Genomic DNA, 14,921 nt, shown 5'->3' on the forward strand with positions numbered 1-14,921 from the left:
TCAAAGGTAAGGAAACATGTATCATGTATTTTCTAGTTTCTGTTGACCCCAACATGGCGGCTAATTTGGCTCTTGTTCTGAGCTCCGTCTCAGATTATTGCATGATTTGCTTTTTCCGTAAAGTTTTTTTGAAATCTGACACGGCGGTTGCATTAAGGAGAGGTATATCTATAATTCCATGTGTATAACTTGTATTATTTATTATAAGTTGTATTATTTATTACATTTATGATGAGTATTTCTGTTGAAACGATGTGGCTATGCAAAATCACTTGATAGTGAATGTAACGCGCCAATGTAAACTCAGATTTTTTGTTATAAATATGAACTTTATCAAACAAAACATGCATGTATTGTGTAACATGAAGTCCTATGAGTGTCATCTGATGAAGATAATCAAAGGATAGTGATTCATTTTATCTCTATTTCTGCTTTTTCTGAAATGTCTATTTCCTGCTATCTTTCGCTGAAAAATGGCTGTGCTTATTGTGGTTTGGTGGTGACCTAACTTAAGGGCCAAATAACGTAACAGGTTTAAATCTGTTCAGCCATAACTCCCGTTGTGACCGGGGGAATGGAAGCTTGTTGTGTGCAACTGGGAGGGTCAATAGAATGCAAGAAAATTCATTGTTAAAACATTTCTAGCCTGTCTATGGGTGACTAGGGTTGACTTTTTATGTTCAACCTGCTTATCTTTACACCACAAAACACCAGACAATTGCCAAAAAGAGCAGAACCAGCTCACTTGCTTTTCCGTATGATTTGACTATTAGATGTTCAATGAATTTAGGATTATTAATTTTTTTACTAATAGTTTCACCCTATTAAAAACGAGATTTCAGTTCACGTAACAGGGTTGACCTTAAAATGAGGGACAGATGTAAATTAAACTCAAATTACATGACATAAATAATAATCTTCAGAAATGACATTGTCAAAGCAACAAAATAACAAGAGCTTTACAATGATGGTGTAACTTTTGGAATTAAGTGGGTTAAAATCTTTCTAGAAGTGGCACAGGGTTGATGGAGGAACATGTCAAAACGCTGAATTTTACAAGCATTTAGCAAGCCTTTATTCAAATAAAAAATCTGCTTTATTAAATTCTCAATGTGGTCTATATTAAAGGGCACTTCATTTAATATAACAGGTTTTTAAAATTCAATATTTGTGCACAATTTCTACTTAAAGGCACTCTTTTCGTGGAACGACCCAGTACAGCTGGCAACAGCGACACTGACTGACAACACCAGCACCACTGACACCAGTAGCATGGACTGTAGTAGACACTGAAGAGGAGCAGAAGAGGAAGATGGACAACTGTAGTCACATGACAGGAAGCTAGCACCTGCAGGCCGGAGGGGGGGGGGGGTCATACAGAACAGTACAGTACAGTTGCTCTAGAGTCTATACCTACATGCTGCAATGCAAATTAACAGCATTCACATCCACACTGAGTGACAAAACATTAAGAACACCTTCCTAAAAGCATTCCACAGGGATGCTGGCCCATGTTGACTCCAATTTTATTTATTTTTTTTACCGTTATTTTACCAGGTAAGTTGACTGAGAACACGTTCTCATTGCAGCAACGACCTGGGGAATAGTTACAGGGGAGAGGAGGGGATGAATGAGCAATTGTAAACTGGGATTATTAGGTGACCGTGATGGTTGAGGGCCAGATTGGGAATTTAGCTAGGACACCGGGGTTAACACCCCTACTCTTACGATAAGTGCCATGGGATCTTTAATGACCTCAGAGAGTCAGGACACCCGTTTAAACATCCCAATCCGAAAGACGGCACCCTACACAGAGCAGTGTCCCCAATCACTGCCCTGGGGCATTGGGATCTTTGTTTAGACCAGAGGAAAGAGTGCCTCCTACTGGCCCTCCAACACCACTTCCAGCAGCACCTGGTCTCCCATCCAGGGACTGACCAGGACCAACCCTGCTTAGCTTCAGAAGCAAGCCAGCAGTGGTATGCAGGGTGGTATGCTGCTGGCATGCTTCCCACAGTTGTGTCAAGTTGGCTGGATGTCCTTTAGGTGGTGGACTATTCTTGATACACACACAAACTGTTGAGCATGAAAAACCCAGCARCATTGCAGCTCTTGACACAAACCGGTGCGCCTGGCACCTACTACCATACCCCGTTCAAAGGTACTTTGATCTTTTGTCTTGCCCATTCACCCTCTGAATGTCACACATATACAATCCATGTCTCAATTGTCCCAAGTCTTAAAAATCCTGTCTCCTCCCCTTCATCTACACTATTGAAGTGGATTTAACAAGTGACATCAATAAGGGATCATAGCTTTGACCTGAATTTCACCTGGAATTATAATTTTTTATTATACTTTTTAGTTTGCAAAAAAGGCATTGCACTGTACTTGTGCATGTGACATTAAAACTTGAAACTTTATTCACCTGGTCAGTCAATTTCATGGAAAGAGCAGGTGTTCTTAATGTTTTGTACACTCAGTGTATATGTTACTATACAGTCTCTCATGTCATGCCCGGGTACGGTGATAGACACAGAAAAGCCAGGGTGATGCATTTCACAAGTTGGCATCGCCGAGAGATCCATGTTATTATAACCCTTGACCTTTAACCCCAACCTTCAGTCTAGTGCCAAGCATTCTGAGCACTAGAAAGATCTCTTCTGAGACCCCTACATACTGAAGATGCTACTCCTACCATACATATCTCCTATCATGTTCCTATCCAGTTACTAGTTATGTTAACTGTGTGTAAATGGAGGCAGTGGTGATAATCCTGTGGTAATCCTTTACTTGCTTTAGTATTCTATTCTTGACTATAATTTAATATACATTACCTTACTTGGTTTGAAGGTTCAATTACTAAATCCCCATCCCCCCAGGATTTCACAGGGATTTTTTGTGATATTTGCAGGTAAAAATACTTGATTTTGCTGCAGCAATTTTGAATTTTTTTATGGGAAAAATGTAATGATTTTGTCCAATTTGTCACGAAAATGCAATGACGAGGCAAAAACTTTGATGACGCATGGCTTGATTGAACCATATTCTGCGGTAAATGTGCGGTGATTGGTTGAACTTGCGAGCCCTCTTTTTGTTCTGCGGTGGTGGGTCAGTTATATGCGATAATATTGCGATGATTTTACTGTTTTACGTGGCAATACTGCAGTGATTTGTCAAATTTGCAAGTCCTCGCATAATATGCAGGGAATTGTTGATTCTGCAAAAACAATTGTGATAACAGCATAGCAGAATCCTGGAGGGATTGAAATACAGTTATTGACAATAGAACGATAAATGTCTAAGTAAAACAGTATATTTGGAAGCATGGCAAAGATGCTTGACTAAATCTACATACTTGGTAAACAGGAGAGGGACTCTGACYGTACTGAAACTCTGGAGTTTGGAGAGAATACAGGAGAGATGTGGCTTTAAAGTAAATCAGTGAAAGAGGTTGTGATTCTAATCTAGAGCTCAGTACTTTCTAGGGGAAGGAGACTGGAGACTGAGAGATAGTGTAGTGGTGTAGTGCTGCTCTCTGGTTCATAGGAAGGGATGGTGAAGAGAAATATACTGTACTAAAGCTGTATGGAGGGGCAGTAACAGTATCTGGTTGACATGTAGGCGAGCGGTAGAGTACTAAAGCTGTATGGAGGCCAGTAACAGTATCTGGTTGACATGTAGGGAGGGTACGTACTAAAGCTGTATGGAGGGGCAGTAACAGTATCTGGTTGACATGTAGGGAGGGTACAGTACTAAAGCTGTATGGAGGGGCAGTAACAGTATCTGGTTGACATGTAGGGAGGGTACAGTACTAAAGCTGTATGGAGGGCAGTAACAGTATCTGGTTGACATGTAGGGAGGGTACAGTACTAAAGCTGTATGGAGGGGCAGTAACAGTATCTGGTTGACATTAGGGAGGGTACAGTACTAAAGCTGTATGGAGGGGCAGTAACAGTATCTGGTTGACAGGTAGGGAGGGTACAGTACTAAAGCTGTATGGAGGGGCAGTAACAGTATCTGGTTGACAGTAGGGAGGGTACAGTACTAAAGCTGTATGGAGGGGCAGTAACAGTATCTGGTTGACATGTAGGGAGGGTACAGTACTAAAGCTGTATGGAGGGGCAGTAACAGTATCTGGTTGACATGTAGGAGGGTAAGTACTAAGCTGTATGGAGGGGCAGTAACAGTATCTGGTTGACAGGTAGGGAGGGTACAGTCCTAAAGCTGTATGGAGGGGCAGTAACAGTATCTGGTTGACAGGTAGGGAGGGTACAGTACTAAAGCTGTATGGAGGGGCAGTAACAGTATTCTGGTTGACAGGTAGGGAGGGTACAGTACTAAAGCTGTATGGAGGGGCAGTAACAGTATCTGGTTGACAGGTAGGGAGGGTTGTCGTGGCAGAATCAGATTTAGCTAAGTAACATAGATAGATAAGATGTTATTTTCATCATATGCTTGTGAGATACTTGTCATTAGAATCTTCTGAGCTAGGGATTGGTAACTTGGGGCCAGAGAGGGGAGAGGTCAGGCTTGTCTTCATATGTCAATGTATCTGTTAAACCATGTGGTGCTAAGTAGAATATTAGAAGGGGAGGAGGACAGAGTGGAATGTTGGTTTCTTATGGAACGTTGTTTGTAACTATTCCTAAACCATGGGATGGAGTTATTAATTGGGGAACCAGTTAGTTATCTCATACAATGTCTGTACGCACAGTCACTCCCTACTTTTCTCATGGGGGAAGGAGTTTGGCCGTGTTTGGAACCATTGTATGTCCCCTCTGAGGTTGCCCTTATCTTGACCTAGTATTTGACCTAAGGGGCTCACTGTCTGATTTTGAGTTTGTCCAGGTTTGGGAGTATCTAGAAATGACAATTGATATATGCCATTGGATGAGGTATGTTTTGGTAGACAGTGAGAGTATCAAGCATGAGATTTAAACCTTGTCTTGGGAGATCAAACTGAACGATGATTTATAGCTGATGCTGTCTAGCGATAGGATACTCTTCTTTCGGGTAAAGGATTCTTTGTAAGTTGAGAGGGGTGTATTTTTGGCTATAAATGAAACTAAGAATTGTTTTGTAAGGACTCTCAGAGAATTCTTTATAGACACTGAATTGATCTGAGAGTCATTAAAGGGCTTTGGTGAAGCTTGTATATATTTAAAGATGGAATATATAATTTAACTCTGACTTGTGTGTGGTTGGCCTCTTCTCTCTCTATTGAGTAATACAGGAAATTTCACGACGGGTACAGTACTAAAGCTGTATGGAGGGGCAGTAACAGTATCTGGTTGACAGGTAGGGAGGGTACAGTACTAAAGCTGTATGGAGGGGCAGTAACAGTATCTGGTTGACAGGTAGGGAGGGTAAGCAGTACTAAAGCTGTATGGAGGGGCAGTAACAGTATCTGGTTGACAGGTAGGGAGGGTACAGTACTAAAGCTGTATGGAGGGGCAGTACAGTATCTGGTTGACAGGTAGGGAGGGTACAGTATAAAGCTGTATGGAGGGGCAGTAACAGTTTGCTGTTCTGTTCTGCATCATGTGCTGCTTATATAAAGGGATTTGGATTACAGTCTTTCTTCTGCTCAAGTAATATGATTTATCCCTTTTTTTCCTTCTCAGACTAACTCAACTGGAGCTCCACTAACATGACTATGGTGTGAACTGAGGAAGGCTGTATACTGCACCCTTGACAAACCTGACAGAGAATACTCTTTAGAGTCATAACAATAGTTGACACAATATTGGAAACATTGCTGATTACAATATATAGTGGTTAATATAGTTGTACATGTAGGAGGTGTGTGTGTCTATGTTGTGTGTGTGTGTGTCTAGACAGAGAGAGTGAGAGAGTGTAATCACTGACTCACAGCGCAGCCGTGACACAGATTATGTGTGTAATCTTTTTTTTTAAAACAACCTTGATCTTTTGGCTTCATCTCCCTACCCTGACCTACATTACAGGGGACTCTGGCTCACCACATCTAATATTATCTGCTTAGCTGTGTGTGTGTGGTGTGTGTAGTACTTTAGTTTGTGTGTGTGTGTGTGTGTGTGTGTGTGTGTGTGTGTGTGTGTGTGTGTGTGTGTGTGTGTGTGGTGTGTGTGTGTGTGTGTGTGTGTGTGTGTGTGTGGTGTTGTGTGTGTGTGTGGTTTCGGGATAGTGTGTATGTTTTGGGTAGTGTGTATGTTTTGGGATAGTGTGTATGTTTTGGGGTAGTGTGTGTTTTAGGATAGTAGTGTATGTTTTTGGGGTAGTGTGTGTTTTGGGGTAGTGTGTATGTTTTAGGGTAGTGTGTGTTTTGGGGTAGTGTTGTATTGTTTTTGGGGTAGTGTGTGTTTTGGGGTAGTGTGTATGTTTTTGGGGTAGTGGTGTGTGTTTTGGGGTAGTGTGTGTTTTGTTTGTGGGGTAGTGTGTATGTTTTGGGGTGTGTGTGTTTTAGGATAGTGTTGTATGTTTTGGGGTAGTGTGTGTTTTAAGAAAGGGTGTATGTTTTGGGGTAGTGTGTATGTTTTGGGATAGTGTGTATGTTTTGGGGTAGTGTGTGTTTTAGGATAGTGTGTATGTTTTGGGGTAGTGTGTGTTTTAGGATAGTGTGTATGTTTTGGGGTAGTGTGTGTTTTAAGATAGGGTGTATGTTTTTGGGTAGTGTGTGATTTAGGGTGGCGTGTAGTGTGCGGTTTGTGTGTGCACATGTTTGTGTGTGTGTGTGTTTTAGGGTAGTATGTGTGTGTATGTTGTAGGGTGCTTACGGTTGCGTTTTCCCTCCTCGTTGCCCTCCTCGTCCTCGTTGTCAGGGTCGATGTCCTCGGCCTGAGTGATCCAGTCCAGGTAGCCCTTCAGGTCCTCCTCTAGCTGCTGCTTCTCTCTCAGCTTCTGGAAGTCTCCTCTGGCCTTGGCCTTCTCTCTCTCCTTGGAGAACTCTCTGTGGGCACAGACACACACAGAAGCAAGCACACACATGCAACCACACACACRCACGCACGCAGGCAGGCACGCAGAATGCACCCACGTTAGTGAATGCATACATAACATACAAACACACAAATGCGCCACACGCAAAATCACACACAAAACACATGCTCAGACTCAGTAACGCCTCACCACACAATTTGTATACAAAATGTAATACAGTTCATACTGAATGGGCAATGAGTGCTCAATCCAACTGTGACCTTCAGACAGTCAACATGATGACAATATGATACCAATGCATGGCTGTGTATCCAGTTCCTAACAGTATAACACATCAATACACTGGAAAACTGCTCCTTCTATTATATCACTGTCGCAAATGGCACCCTCTTCCCTATATAGTGCACTACTTTTGACCTCTGATTGCCTGTGTAGTCTTCCTAACCCTAGTCTAGCCACTGGATGGGGACGGACACCTTTCAATAACAACAGAACATCAATATGATGCAGAGATAGACCAATGGGGGGAGTGGTTACTGGCATGTACTCAGAATGTTATACTATTTTCACACAGGAATCAGAAACACACACAAAACCACATGCAAGCTGATGACCACTGGCCAATATTGTGGGTGGAATAGCTTCAGGGAAACGTTCAGTCATTCAAATGAGCGGGTAACACAGTGATGCCATCACTTTGGAATTAAGCACGCATCAAACAATTGTGGTTGTCAAAATGTTCCCAGAGGATTGTGTTCACRAAGGTCTACAAATACACTACAATAGAACATCTCAATGATATTTCTAGAACATTTTGGAAACCAAAAGATGTACGATGGAGTGCCTATAATATGCTATGAATGTGAAAATATAACATGTAGACATATTTTAAATGAATATATCAATTTGTMAAAACAAACGTTCCTTTAGCTGTTTTGTTTTGCCCAGTGGGTCTTGTTGCTACGTAAATTGCTACTTGAATAATCAGTCCCACTCATAGCATATTACAGTATGACATATTAATTACTATAATCATCTACAATTACTGAATGTCAAACTTAATTGGAGCCGTAATATAATTTTCTCTTAAATGACCTTCCGCGAATACATCTGAAGAAAAAAGAAAAAATCATAGAGAGAGAGAGTCATAACCTAGTGAGAAGAACCTTCAGGGAACATTAAAAGAACCTTCAGGGAACATTGCCAACCGCCAACAGACCCCGCTAAGAAAGAACACACATCCTCAGAGTGCTGCTGGCCATAGAGTAGTGCAGGGGTCTCTAGCTCTGTTCCTGGAGAGCTACCCTCCTCTAGGTTTTCACTCCAACCCTGTTCCTGGAGAGCTACCCTCCTCTAGGTTTTCACTCCAACCCTGTTCCTGGAGAGCTACCCTCCTCTAGGTTTTCACTCCAACCCAGTTGTAACTAACATGGTTCAGCTTATCAACCAGCTAATCATTAAAATCAGGTGTGCTAGATTTGAGCTAGAGTGAAAACCTACAGGACAGTAGCTCTCCAGGAACAGGGCTGGAGAGCCCTGGTGTAGTGAGAATTATAAACCGGTATTTTGGCTCATAGATGACGATTAGCTGAAATACATGGTCTATCAGACATTATAAACTGGATGGTTCGAGCCCTGAATGCTGATTGGCTGAAAGCTGTGGTATATGAGACAGTATACCATGGGTATGACAAAACATGTATTTTTACTCTTCTAACTACGTTGGTAACCAGATTATAACAGCAATAACGCACCTTAGGGGTTTGTAGTATACGGCCAATATACCACGGCTAAGTCTGCGTTACGTTAATCCTAAGAAGCCATGGTATATTGGTCATATACCACACCCAGTCGGGCCTTATTGCTTGAATATACCACGGGTATGATGCAAAACTACTTTACTGTTTACTGTTCTAATTACGCTGGTGACATGTATATAACAGCAGTAAGGTACCTTGGGAGTTTGTGGTATATGGCTAATGTACCACGGCTAAGGGCTGTATCCAGGACTCTGTGTTGCGTCGTGCTAATTAACAGCCCTTAGCCGTGTATATTGGTCATATACCACACGTTATTGCTTAGTTATGAACTAACACCCCACCTCACTAACACTTCTCCCAAAGCAGGGAATGGAAGCAGCAGTACACTGGGTTGATGCATTAGGAAGAGAGAGAGAGAGAAGAGAGAAGAGAGAGAGAGAGAGAGAGAGAGAGAGAGAGAGAGATTAGGAAGTGAGGCTGAGGAGGGAGTGAAGGGCAAGGAATGAGATCAATTTATCTCTCAGAAAAGTTGGGAGGATGTGGTGATGACAGAGGTGGGGGAAACGCTCCCTTTGCTATAGGTTGTGAGACGAGGAAACCACAACGCAAAATGAGTGAGAGGTCAACAAAGGTTATACTGGTGTGGCCAGGCAGTAAACAGCGTCAGTCAGAATTATATATCAAATTGGAATACTGTATTACCAGTGACTGAATATTTCCATCTCTGTTTCCCTGAGGACTTTCTCACCATTCCCCAACACCACACACTGCAAGCCACACCATTGTCTGTCCTTACCTCACCGCGCACAGCAAACAATGCACACAGCGCACACAGCACAGCCCACACCCCACTGCAGAGCATTCGGACCCAGCACACACCCCCCACCAACTTACATCAGAACACCAGCACACAGCCCCTCTACCTCTGACCCACTCAGAACACCCAGCACACAGCCCCCACCACCTCTGACCCACTCAGAACACCCAGCACACAGCCCCCTACCTGACCCACTCAGAACACCAGCACACAGCCCTCTACCTCTGACCCACTCAGAACACCCAGCACACAGCCCCCACCACCTCTGACCCACTCAGAACACCCAGCACACAGCCCCCACCAACTCTTACACACTCAGAACACCCAGCACACAGCTCCCACCACTCTGACCACCTCAGAACACCCAGCACACAGGCCCACCCACCTCTGACCCACTCAGAACACCCAGCACACAGCCCCACCACCTCGACCACTCAGAACAACCCAGCACACAGCCCCCTACCTCTGACCCACTCAGAACACCCAGCACACAGCCCCCACCACTCTGACCCACTCAGAAACCAGCACACAGCCCCCACCAACTCTTCACACTCAGAACACCCAGCAACACAGCCCCCACCACCTCTGACCCACTCAGAACACCAGCACACAGCCCCTCTACCTCTGACCCACTCAGAACACCCAGCACACAGCCCCCACAACCTCTTACCCACTCAGGAACACCCAGCACAACAGCCCCCACCACCTCTGACCCACTCAGAACACCCAGCACACAGCCCCCCCACCTCTGACCCACTCAGAACACCCAGCACACAGCCCCCTCACCTCTGACCCCACTCAGAACACCCAGCACAACAGCCCCCACCCACCTCTTACCCACTCAGAACACCCAGCACACAGCCCCCACCACCTCTGACCCACTCAGAACACCCAGCACACAGCCGCCACCACCTCTGACCCACTCAGAACACCCAGCACACAGCCCCACCACCTCTGACCCACTCAGAACACCCAGCACACAGCCCCCACCACCTCTGACCACTCAGCACACCAGCACACAGCCCCACCACCTCTGACCCACTCAGAACACCCAGCACACAGCCCTCACACCTCTTACCCACTCAGAACACCAGCACACAGCCCCCACACCTCTGACCCATCAGAACCCCAGCACCAGCCCCCACCACTCTGACCACCTCAGAACACCCAGCACACAGCCCCCACCACCTCTTACCCACTCAGAACACCCAGCACACAGCCCCTCCACCTCTTCCCACTCAGAACACCCAGCACACAGCCCCCTCCACCTCTGACCACTCAGAACCCAGCACACACAGCCCCACACCTCTGACCCACTCAGAACACCCAGCACACAGCCCCTCCACCTCTTACCCACTCAGAACACCCAGCCACACCCCCTCCACCTCTGACCCACTCAAACACCAGCACAGAGTCCCTCACCTCTTACCCACTCAGAACACCAGCACACATCCCTCCACCTCTTACCCACTCAGAACACCCAGCACACAGCCCCCTCCACTCTGACCCACTCAGAACACCCAGCACCACAGTCCTCCCACCTCTTCCCACTCAGAACACCAGCACACATTCCCTCCACCTCTGTACCCACTCAGAACACCCAGCACACAGCCCCCTCCACCTCTGACCCACTCAGAACCACCAGCACACAGCCCCTCCACCTCTTACCCACTCAGAACACCCAGCACCACAGCTCCCTCCACCTCTTACCCACTCAGAAAACCCAGCACACAGCTCCCTCCACCTCTTACCCACTCAGAACACCCAGCACACAGCCCCACCACCCTTACCCACTCAGAACAACCAGCACACAGCCCCTCCACCTCTGACCCATCAGAACACCCAGCACACAGCCCCACCACCTCTTACCCACTCAGAACACCCAGCACACAGCCCCTCCACCTCTGACCCACTCAGAACACCCAGCACACAGCCCCACCACCTCTTACCCACTCAGAACACCCAGCACACAGCCCCTCCACATCTTACCCACTCAGAACACCCAGCACAAGGTTAAGCACGAAAAAGGAGCCCAGAATGATCAGACTAACAAAGTAGATGGCGGGCGTTCCAAAGCCGATGGCGTCGTTCACCTGTTGGAGCCCAGAGCAGCAGGTTAACAGACAGACCTATAGATACAGACAGACAGATAGACAGGTAGGCAGACAGACAGGTAAGACAGGCAGGCAGAGAGAGACAGACAGGCAGACAGACATAGAGAGAGAGCCAGGTAGACAGACAGACAGGTAGATAGACAGACAGACAGACAGACGGACAGACGGACGGTCGGACAGGTAGACAGATAGACAGGTAGACAGTCAGACAGACAGGCAGGCAGACATACGGACGGACGGACAGGTAGACAGATAGACAGGTGGACAGTTAGTCAGACAGGTAGACAGTCAGACAGTCAGACAGTCAGACAGACAGACAGACAGACAGACAGACAGACAGACAGACAGACAGACAGACAGACAGACAGACAGACAGACAGACAGACAGACAGACAGACAGAGAGAGATGTCTTACCCGCTCAACACTCCCAGAACCAGGTTTAGAACAAAGAAGGAGCCGAAGATGACAAGAGAAACAAAGTAGACCCATGGAAGCTCTAGACCCATAGCATCATTCATCTGGAGGAGCACCCGTCACCAAAGAGAGATGGGGAAAGAAGAAGAAGAAAGAGGGAAGGAAGAGAAAGAGAATAAAATGGATAGTCCGAGGTAGAGAAAGGTGAGAATAACTGTTTGCTAAGAATGCAAGATGAAAGGAAAAACCTCAAGGCATTTATATATAGTTTTACAGTTCAGAGTGATAAAAAAGGTGAGGGAAGGTTCTGGGACTCAGATATATAGAGAAATGCTTGACTGAATCTTTAACATTTAAATGTCAGTCACATCTAGGCCTAATGACTAATCTACTGACACACCAGCTTAGTCAAATTCTCAGAGGGAATGAGTGGGTCAAAGTTCATACAGAGACCGCACAGGGAGCGCAGAGGGCACAGACTGAAATATGATATGAATGATAGGGAGGGCCTCACCCAGTAGAGCACGTCTGTCCAGCCCTCCATGGTGATACACTGGAACACAGTCAGCATGGCGAACAGGAAGTTGTCAAAGTTCGTGATGCCGTTGTTGGGGCCGTGCCAGCCCTCCCTGCACTCGGTGCCATTTATGGGACATTGGCGCCCGTGCCCTGAGATCGCACACGGAGCCGGGTCATCCTCCGCTATCATGCCTACAGAGAGGGGGGCGGGGAGAGAGAGAGAGAAACTGAGAGGGAGACTGAAATACAAATGCAATAGTCATGTACACACACACTGATGGTAAGATGCACACACACACATACACACACACACACACACACACRCACGCACGCACGCACGCTCTTACCTGTGCTGGGGAAGAAGCAGGTAGCGTGCATTTTGCCAATGAAGAGCTCAAGACCGATGATGGCGTAGATGATGATGACAAACAGGACCAGCAGGGCGATGTGGAGGAGAGGGACCATGGCTTTAATAATGGAGTTCAACACAACCTGTAAACCTACAGAGAGTCAAACATACGTGTTAGAGAAGGACGACATAGCTAGGTGTTTGTGCGTGCGTGTGTTACAGTAATACTGTGTGTGGTTGAATTTGAGTCAAGGTCGATTAGTAAACGCTCTTGACTCCGGGCCACATATCTCCCGGGCGACGGGGGTACGAGTCTCACCTCGCGTCTCCTGTCTGTACCATTCCATTAATTATTATTATAAATGTTTAACTTCTTGGACGTAAAAATAATTTCCCAAGTATTGCCACGCATAAATAGAGGCATATGTGATCGTATCCCAATGTAATCAGGGTTTGGAATTATTCTGTTTTTACAATAATATGAAATATGAGATCTGTATGTAAAACATTTACATTTTACATTTTAGTCATTTAGCAGATGTTCTTATCCAGAGCAGCTTACAGTAAGTGCATTCATCTTAAGATAGCTAGGTAAGACAACCATATCACAGTCAAATATACAGGATATGAACATTCYATTCCAGCTAAACATTGGATATATAGTGTAATTAAAATAAAAAAATACTCATACACATCTAACATCTATGAATGAAAAATCTGAAAATATTAATATATTACACACGCATGAATAATCAAGAATGTTATCTTATGAAAGAACAGAAATGTGAATAATTGGTGGATATAGCGTTTCGGAAATAACTCTTGGATTTTCCTGCCATTGTAATCCACACACACACAACACACACACACACAACACACCACACAAACACTACACACACACACACACACACACACACACACACACACACACACACACACAACACACATCTAGCTATGTCTTCCCTATCTAACCTGTATGTTTGACTCTCTGTAGGTACAGGTTGTGTTGAACTCCATATTAAAGCCATGTCCTCTCCTCCACATCGCCTGCTGGTCCTGTTTGTCATCATCATCTACGCCATCATCGTCTTGAGCTCTTCATTGGCAAAATGCACGCGTACCTGCTTCTTCCCAGCCACAGGTAAGAGCGTGCGTGGCGTGCGTGGTGTGTGTGTGTGTGTGTGTGTATGTGTGTGTGTGCATCTTACCATCAGTGTGTGTGTACATGACTATTGCATTGTATTTCAGTCTCCCTCTCAGTTTCTCTCTCTCTCTCCCCGCCCCCTCTCTGTAGGCATGATAGCGGAGAGATGACCCGGCTCCGTGTGCATCTCAGCGGCACGGGCGCCAATGTCCATAAATGGCACCGAGTGGCAGGGAGGCTGGCACGGCCCCACAACGGATCACGAACTTTGACACTTCCTGTTCGCCATGCTGACTGTGTTTCCAGTGTATCACCATGAGGGCTGGACAGACGTGCTCTACTGGGTGAGCCCTCCCTATCATTCATATCATATTTCCAGTCTGTGCCCTCTGCGCTCCCTGTGCGGTCTCTGTATGAACTTTGACCCACTCATTCCCTCTGAGAATTTGACTAAGCTGGTGTGTCAGTAGATTAGTCATTAGGCCTAGATGTGACTGACATTAAATGTTAAAGATTCAGTCAAGCATTTCTCTATATATCTGAGTCCCAGAACCTTCTCACCTTTTTATCACTCTGAATGTAAAACTATATATAAATGCCTTGAGGTTTTCCTTTCATCTTGCATTCTTAGCAAACAGTTATTCTCACCTTTCTCTACCTCGGACATCCATTTTATTCTCTTTCTCTTCCTTCCCTCTTTCTTCTTCTTCTTTCCCCATCTCTCTTGGTGACGGGTGCTCCTCCAGATGAATGATGCTATGGGTCTAGAGCTTCCATGGGTCTACTTTGTTTCTCTTGTCATCTTCACCTCCGGAACATCGCGTCATTCTCCTTCTTTTTGATTCTTAAGTAGTATATTACCAAGCCTCTCAGGGTTCTGGG

General features: G+C 45.4%; 1 pseudogene; it reads right to left on the minus strand.

Moving 5' to 3' along the window:
- The window catches only part of LOC111970724 (voltage-dependent L-type calcium channel subunit alpha-1D-like), a 101,239-nt pseudogene that overhangs the window by 58,431 nt on the left and 27,887 nt on the right, over window positions 1-14,921 (minus strand).

The sequence above is a fragment of the Salvelinus sp. IW2-2015 genome, linkage group LG11 (genome assembly GCF_002910315.2).
Source record: "Salvelinus sp. IW2-2015 linkage group LG11, ASM291031v2, whole genome shotgun sequence".
Taxonomy (NCBI): Eukaryota; Metazoa; Chordata; class Actinopteri; order Salmoniformes; family Salmonidae; genus Salvelinus; species Salvelinus sp. IW2-2015.